We start from the raw sequence: 9233 nt of genomic DNA, 5'->3' as shown, positions 1-9233 counted from the left end.
ATACATTTGTCACGTTTTGACAGGTGACAAAATCCTCTTCTTAGACCTCACCGTCCTCTCTACATGCTTTGACTGCACTGGACATGCTTGTGATGACCATGCCTCTGACACGATCACCTCTCTCACAAATCAAAGATACAGTCATCGCCTGTACGTGACTGTTGTGATTCCTCAAGTCTGAGGACTACTCCCATACTATCGAAGCCAGGGACTCAAGTCATACCGACCAAGCCTCTAAGATTCATATGACGACCTTGTCAACTATAGGGGTTACAAAGTGGTATGTGAGCATCTGTTGTTATGTGAAAGCAGTGCTTGATATAATTTGGTAAGCACAACAGATACATATACCAGGACGAATACTTTTCATATTCTTCGGGATAACATTGTTTAAATAAATATTGCTTGAATGGTTCTGAAAATAACCAATCTAATTAGCTTTTTGATCACTTGTTCCAACAGGAATCTGCTGTGGTAGTTTGCTAGTAACTTTTCAAGTAACCACACCACCATTTAGCTTGATTACAAAACCTTATTGAGAGTTGGCATCATTATGTCCTAACTGAATGTTAGCATCACTGTAGTATTCCATTATAAATTATCCACCACTGTATATATCAAGAACATATCTTTAGTCCTTTTCAGGTACATAAGTATGGTATTGACTGCACTCCAGTGTGCTTCACCAGCACACACCTGATATTTGGTAGTTACGCTTGAAGCGTATGCGAATCGGGTCTACTGCATTAAACATCATGCTGAATACTGCCCATAGTTGAATCATAGAGAATGTCTGACATCTATTTAAGTTCCTCATCAGTCTTTTGGGAGACTGTTTCTTAGACAGCTTAATCCCATGCCTCATTGGAAGGAATCCTCATTTTGAGTTTTCCATCTTAAGTCTCTTCAAGACTTTCTCAATGTACAAGGATTGAGTTAATCCTAACATCCTTTTGGATCTATCCCTGTAGATCTCGATGCCAAGATGTAGGAAGCCTCATCCATATGCTTCATGGAAAATTTATGGACAACCATGCTTTTATGATTCCTAATATCTTGACATCGTTCCTAATGAGCAACAAATTGTCAACATAAAGTAGAGGGTACATAACCGAGCTCCCTTTGATCTTCGTGTTCCAGCAACAGGAAGCTTGTTTGAGGCCAGAGATGGACCTCTAGAGATAACAAACTTTCTATTTTCCTACGGAAGAGGTGAAACCTTCTGGCTGATCCATGTAGATCACTTACTCGATTAAATCGTTCAAGAAGGCCATTTTAACGTCCATCTACCATATTTCATAGTCATACCATGCTGCTATGGCAAGCAGTATCCTAACGGACTTAGTTATTGCCACGGGCGAATCGGTTTCTCAAAGTTGACCTCGGGTCGTTGAGTGTATATTTTTGCCACGATCCTAGCCTTGAAGGAAGTAACCTCCCCACTAGCTGCAAGCTTATGTTTGTATACCCATTTGCAACCAACTGGTTTAGCACCTTTAGGTGGGTGCACGAGGGTGCAAACTTGATTCGAACCATCGAGTCCATTTCGGATTTCATGGCCTCAAGCCACCTATCCAAGTTGATGTCAAACATCGGTTCTCTGTATGTTCTTGGTTCACCGTCTAATTGGCTAGTCAAGCCTAATAATCCATACCTATTAGGTCGTTAAGATATTCTAGTTGAACTACAGAGAACTAGAGCAATATTACTGGGAATCGTAAGTGGTGTTGCATTATCTTGATGAGGTATCTCACATGAATCTTCAAGCAGTTCCTCATCACATTGGCTATCCATTGGAACACCCTTTTCCAAGAATATTGCTTTTCTCGAGATAAAGATCTTTTGTCTTGATGGGTCATAGAAATATAATACCCAGTAGCTTTTTTTGGGTAACTGACAAACCTGGACAGACTCGACATTGATTCTAGTTTGTCTCCTACTAGCCTCTTGATGTATGTCGAGCTACCATATATTCTCAAGTACTAGTAGAATGCTGGCTTGCCGTGCCATATCTTATATGGCATTTGGAGGCACAGCTTTAGATGGCACCATGTTGAGCAACTTGGCCGCTGTCTCTAGAGCGTATTCCCAAAAAGATAAGGGTAGTTGGCTAAAACTCATTTGGATCGAACCATGTCCAATAGGGATCGATTTCTCTTTTCAGCCACGCCGTTAAGCTGCAGCATTCCAGGAGGAGTCCACTGATAGATAATTCCATTCTCTTTTAGGTAATCCATGAACTCACTACTTAAATATTTCTCCACCTCGGTCTGACATAAGGGTTTTGATCTTACAACTTGTTTGATTCTATACTTCAAGTTTGAATTTCTTAAATCGTCCAAAGGGCTCAAACTTGAACCTCATGAGGTAAACATAACCATACAATGAGTGATCATCAGTAAAGGTTATAAAATACGAGTATCCTCCTTTAGACGTAGTACTTACAGGTCCACAGACATCTGTTTAGATTAAGTCCAACAGACCAGTGGCAAGTGTACTTTGTCCAATAAAAGGTTTCTTGGTCATTTTCTCTTTTGGACAAGATTCGAAAGTTTATTTTTATCCAAGTCCTCTACCTCTAGACTCCTTAATTCTGCCAACTTTCTCATCCTTTCTATAGAGATATGACGTAACCTGGCATGCCAAATCTGTGTGTTTTCATGATAATCTAATTTTCATTTGTGTTGGGCAATAATAATTCAATTTAACTGTTGAAGAATATAAAGACCGTTTGTTAATGTATTAAGCAGATGAAGGTTATCATCAATCATCAAATAAAAACTATTTTTATTGATCTTGAACGCATAACTATTGTCTAAAACAGGAATGAAAATAATGTTTTTTATTGTGCTCAATATATAATAACAGTTCTTTAATTCTATCCGAATACGATTATTAATAGCTAAGTTTAGTGACCCCACAGTTTTAGCTGCTACGGCCTTGCCATCACCAAGCATTAGAACCATTTTGTCCTTACGTAGCCTTCTGCTTCTTTCCAGCACTTGCAAATCATTGCAGATGTGAGCTCCACAGCTGGTATCCAATACCTAAGAAGCAGAATTAGTTATCATATTTACTTGAATCACCAAGTGCCTTAGTTGGAGAGGAGTTGTCGGCACTCCCTCTTCCAAAGCTCCTTTACTTGACAATGAATGCACACATCATTTTTCCTTGATCACTGTGAACCGCCATTCTACCCTTTCTCTTTTTCCTTTTCCACTGGAGCAACAGGGGTGCTTGGAGCTCTAAAAGTGGCTACGGTGACTTTTCCTTTTCCCTTCTTCCTCTTCCAGCTTCCGCCTTTCTTGCCTTTTGCCTTGGAGGTCAAAGTTTCTCCTATCAATTGGCACAAACTTGTGGGTCTTTGCCTCGTATTCGACCAACATATTAATTAACTCATGACTAGACTTCTCAAGTCCATTCGTGTTGTAGTTAATGATAAATGGGTCACAAGAACGAGGAAGTAATTGGAGGATCACATTGATGTACGTGACATTGTTAAGTCCAGCTTTGAAGTCTTCGAGCTTCTCCGCGAGGGAAATATTTTTACCCCATGTCTTTGCACAGAAAATCCTTCAGTCATCTTTGTCCTGAAAAACGCTTTTGTAGCGGCGTATCTAATATGCCTATCAGGAGTTGCATAAACTTGCTTTATGCGAAGCATTATCGAGGGAACATCTTTCAACGTATCATATCGCTTTGGAAGTCATTGATCATCAAAGCTAATATGATACTGTGGACCTTACAGTTGTTCTCATGCAACCTTTCAAACGTCACACGTTCTTCGGGCAAGGAGCCTTTCAGGAATGTCGCCAGGAGCAGCTTGTCGAAGACATAGCCTTGATTCTCGAAATTTAGGACAATCTTTAGATTTTGCAGTCAATCGTTGTAGTTTGTGCCATTAAATTTATTAGTCTCCATTATCAGGGCTAAGGGGTTCTTAGACATTTTCTACATGATAGAATTAAATAGAAATATGCAGATGATAGTAATATTATTGATAAGCTCAACACATGGTCTTGAAGGGGATCGCGTGGTATGGCCTGGGAACGTGCTAGCGGAAGCGATAAATAAAACGCATAATAGCAAAAATTAAATACAGAAAATAAATGAGTTCAAGGGGTGTACCCTTAGAGTTCCTGGGCATTCGATGTACAAAAAATAAAATGTACATAGGGCTGATGTTAGATTACCAAAATCGAAAATACTAAAAGGGTGAAAAATGATACCTTGAAATGGTCCTCATTTGAGTCTTCAACATAGGAACCCTCTAATTCTTCCACATCACACTGCACTCGGGATCTCTACGTCCTCTTTCTAGATGAGAATGAGGAAAGAAAATTACACCAAGTGTACAAAGAGAGAAGGTGGTGGCCAAATGGTTTTTGGAGGAAGGAGGAGATTTTTTTTTTTGTGTAATGATCATCATAATTATTTCCCAAATAACTATATTTCATATATATATATATATATCTTGTTTTTATAATTAAGAATGTTTCTAAATGTATTCTATTATCTACAAGGTATATTTCTCTTTATTCCAAATAAAAAGATCCCCAAAAATGGCTAGAATTGATCTTTCCAAAACTACAATTTGCTAGCCATTTATTTCCTTCCATGAAATTTTCCTTGGCTCAAACTAATTGAGCTTGAACAATTCTTACCCTTATAAAATTACAAGCCAATGAATTTTTATTAAATCTTTAATAAAATCCAATTTCAACTTCTATTTAATCTAATTAAATACTTATACCCAAATTATCCTTATTAAATTATAAGGACAAATAAAAAATATGTTAATGCAATTAATTTATTCATGGGCCTTTTTCCATTCAATGGATCCCTTTTTGTAAGTAATCAAAGTATTTATGAAATTAATTCCAAATTAATTCTATGTTCATTTTCAGTGATTTGTATGTGATTCTTTAGCTTCACCTTTCAATTAGACTTGGGATATGTCTAACACTATTTTTAATTAGTATTTCTTGATTAACCCTTAATTAAGAAAGCCTGTCACCATAGGTGGTCGTGTAGCATAGCATTTGAGACTAGCTGAATTTCCATATGAGCATTTAGATTTCTGAGTCCATATTGGTACGGTCCTTCAGTCAACGTTCTTTTTAGTAAGGACTCCATTCACAAGATTGATGGAAGTGGCTTAACCATGACATAAGCCAGGTTTGAAAATCAAGGACAATCCTTCGAAAATCGAGGAGAATCCTTCGATTTTTCAGCCAATTTAATTCTTTGCATTCCATTTAATGAAATAAATCTCAAAAAATGAATTAGAAAATATTTCTAAGATATGCGTTCTAAACGTAGAGTAGAAAGAATAAGTAGATTATTCCAATATTATTTTGTGTTAAGACTTGGTCTTTTAGTTATTCAATTCTCCCACTATTTCAACAAAATCCCACCACTCTCGAGTGGAATTTTGGTACATCCCTGCCTAGTGGGCTTGGGATCCACAAGAACAATTTACCATGTCCACTTTTCGATTCACATGGAAAAAGCCTTCTGGAAGGCAAGCAATGCGATTCTCATTCTATGAGATTCCCAAGATATTTTGTCAACCTCTTTACATGATCTCGAGGACTCCAAATGAACCATGCTACCCGGTGTTAAGTCCGACCCATCTACAAATCATACCTCAATTGTCACCCCCCATGACTCGTGAGATAGGGAAACAACAACCGTGTTTCTTTGCTCATAACAATAATGCAGCTTGCCTTCTATTCCAAATGTGCCACGACTCGCGAGACCATATTTAGGTAGTGGTGAAAGGGCACCAGAAACTGCGATTGGATCGGCCCGGGAACGCGCAATTGGAAGCGGTTAAAATAAATTGCGTAAAAAACACGAAATCTCAATGAGGCCATAATTCCAAGGGGTGTACCCTTAGAGTTGCAGAGAGTTCGATGTAGTTAACAAAATAAATGAGAATAATGAAATTAACAGAGCTATTGGTTGAATGAAAATGAGAGGTACATAAATTTAAATTACGAATAACCTTTCATTTGTTTATTTTGAACCTCATTGCGTTTAATCCGTTCACACAAGGCTTTAGCATAGAAACCTTCTAAAGCTATGCCCACACCACATCGGAACTTGAGATTCCTCAACTTAATTTGCTAGAAAAGAATAGACGATAAAAAAACACACCGAGTGTGTACAAGAGGGGGTTAGGCCGAGAGATGGAATTGGAGAGAAGGAAATTATTTTCTTCTTGTTTTATCTATTCATTAGTTATTCAAATAAGTAATATACATAAATGTACCTTTTATGGATGAAATAAAATATGTTTAGGTTCATTTAACCATCCATAAGTTAATAAGATCGTTTATTCGAAATAAAGAATCACTAACATGACACTTTCCAAAAGTGAATTTGTTACTCAATATTTTCCTTTCCAAATCATTTAGACCAACTTAATTAATGGGCTTGGGATTATTTTAATTAATTAAAATACAAGGCCCAATCAATCTTAATTAAATCTAATTTAATTAAATCCTACTTAGTTAAGTCCATCATAAAGTTAATCCATTTAAATATATGAACCCAATAAGCCTTTATTAAATAATAAGTCCAACTTATTAAAGACTAAGGGCAAGCCTAATTTAAATTAATCCAAAATAATTTATCCTTGGGCTTATCCATCCAATGGATTCCTCTCATATATAAGTATTCCAATTACTTATGAAATTAATTCTCAATTAATTACTCGTCCCTTCTTAGTGATTTATGTGTGACTGTATAGGTTCACCTTTCAGCTAGACTTGAACTAGTGTCCACCACTATTATTAATTAAATCAAATTTAATCAATAATTCTTGATCAATCCTTGAGCAAGAAAGTCTATCATCATGGTGAGCTTCTAGCAACGGTCCGTGGCACTAGAGACTAGGTGAAAATTCATGTGAACTTCTAGGTCCCGAGTCTATACGAGTACGGTCATTCCATCTAGCGTCTCCTGGCCATAGTTTACAACATGGAATTAGGTGTCAGTTCCAATCCTGTACTAGGTATCTATGGTTAATACTCAAGGTCGCGTCACGCCAAATTGCTCGAACGAGGAACCTATTTTTCCTATCCTACCAATGACTGTTGCCACAGGTTTCTAGAGTGTTTACGCATCTCCAAGTGCATAGGAGATGCCTCTGTAATGTTTTGACAGGGGATGGATCCTCTTCTTGGAACTAACCGTCCTCTCTACATACTTTGAAAGCACAAGACAAGGCCTATGATGACCATGTCTGAGATACAATCACCTCTCACACAAATCTATGATACAGTCATCGCATGCAAGTGACTGCCGTGATTTCTCATCTCTGAGCACTGGTCCCGTACTATCAGAGCTAGGAACTCAGTCATACCGACCAAGCCTCCAAGGCTTCCATATGACGATCCCCGCGAGTCAATCAACCCATTAAGATCACCCTTAACGTCCCACGTCTGCCCTGATGAAACACGGAACTCATCAAATGAATGTGACTCATAATGCAAGTCTCCATAGGACACTTCGATGCCAATTCTCGAGGTCCTTGATTCGGAATATTTCTAACCAAACCCTAAATAGTTGGTTTCATGACCGCCATCTACTGCACATTTCTAACTATTGCACGGTTGTTCAATATGGTCCGTGGTCTTTGTTTTGATGTTTGAAAGAAGTGCAAACACAAATGTAATGAGCAAAACAAAAGAAATGCCAATAGCGAATACTCATTTTATTCATTGAATAATATTATATAAAATTGAGTTATTGCCTGAATAGATTACAAACATTCCAATCCAATTAGCTTTCAGGTCACCTATTCTAACAATCTTCCACTTGACCTAAATCCAGTAAACCATCGACATCAAACTCGTCTTATCCAGATGCCGAGCATGGGAAATTTGAGACATTAGCTTAGTACGTCGATCCCCTGTGTTTTCTGTTGAGTTAACTCAGTCTATCTTGACGTCACCTCTACTCACCATCTCTCTAAGCAGATGGTAGTGTTTAAGAATATGTTTGGAACGGTGATGAGATCTCGATTTCTTTGCTTGTGTTATTACCCCGTTATTATCCCAGAAGATAACTACAGGCTCAACAATTCTAGGTACCGCACCCAACTCTTGGATGTACTTTTTCATCGAAATCGATTCCTCTTGCTTCCGAAATTACTATGTATTCAGCTTTCATAGTGGAATCTAATGTGGTATCATACTTGGTACTTTTTTCATGCAACCACACCACCATTCAACTTCAATACAAAACCCGATTGAGACTTGGCATCATCATTGTCCGATTGCAAGCTAGCATCGTTGTAGCTTTCCAATATCAATTCTCCACTACCGTAAATCAAGAACACATCTTTAGTGCTTTTCAGGTACTTAAGTATTGTCTTGACTGCGCTCCAGTGCGCCAGGGAGGCGCATGCCTGATATCTGCTCGTCACGCTCAAATCGTACGCGACATCTGGCCTGGTGTACTGGACAACATACTGAATGCTTCCTACAGTTGAAACATAAGGGATGTCTAACATCCTTTTAAGTTCCTCAACAGTTTTAGGAGATTGCTTCTTGGACATTGTAATCCCATGCCTCATGGGAAGGAATCTTTGTTTTGAGTTCTGCATCTTGAATCTCTTCAAGATTTTCTCAATATATGAGGATTAGGTTAGTCCTAACATCCTTCTAAATCTATCCCTATAACTCTTGATGCCAAGAATGTAAGAGGATCACCCATATCCTTTACGAAAAATTGAGTGGACAACTATGCTTTAATGTTGCCTGACATCTTAACACCATTCCCAATGAGTAACATATCATATACATAAAACACTAGGTATGCAAGCGCAGTCCCATAGATCTTCTTGAATACACAAGGATCAATGTAGATCTCTTCCTCAACGAAACCGTTGAGAAATGTTGTTTTCACGTCCATCTGCCATATTTCATAGTCAGACCTTGTTCCTATGGCAGGCAGAATCCGAATGGACTTGCCCATGTCTACGGGCGAATGGATTTCCTCAAAATCAACCCCGGGTAGTTTGTATCCTTTTCCACGAGCCCAACCGTGAAGGTTGTAACCTTTCCGTCAGCTCCAAGCTTGTATTTGTAGACCATTTGCACTCAACAGGTTTAACACCTTTAGGTAAGAGTACGAGGGTTAAAACTTTATTTGAACCTATTGAGTCCATTTGAGATTTCATGGCCTCAAGCCACTTATTTGAATCGATGACCGACATCGCT

At 38.2% G+C, this 9233-nt stretch overlaps 1 pseudogene; it reads right to left on the bottom strand.

Annotated features, from left to right (window-relative positions):
- Positions 1–8218: 8218 nt before the first annotated feature.
- Positions 8219–8569, bottom strand: LOC148788633 (secreted RxLR effector protein 161 pseudogene; annotated as a pseudogene).
- Positions 8570–9233: the final 664 nt, after the last annotated feature.

Source organism: Sesamum indicum, linkage group LG3 (genome assembly GCF_026168435.1).
Source record: "Sesamum indicum cultivar Baizhima isolate 11 linkage group LG3, ASM2616843v1, whole genome shotgun sequence".
Classification (NCBI taxonomy): domain Eukaryota; kingdom Viridiplantae; phylum Streptophyta; class Magnoliopsida; order Lamiales; family Pedaliaceae; genus Sesamum; species Sesamum indicum.
This window is presented reverse-complemented; position numbering and strand designations above follow the sequence as displayed.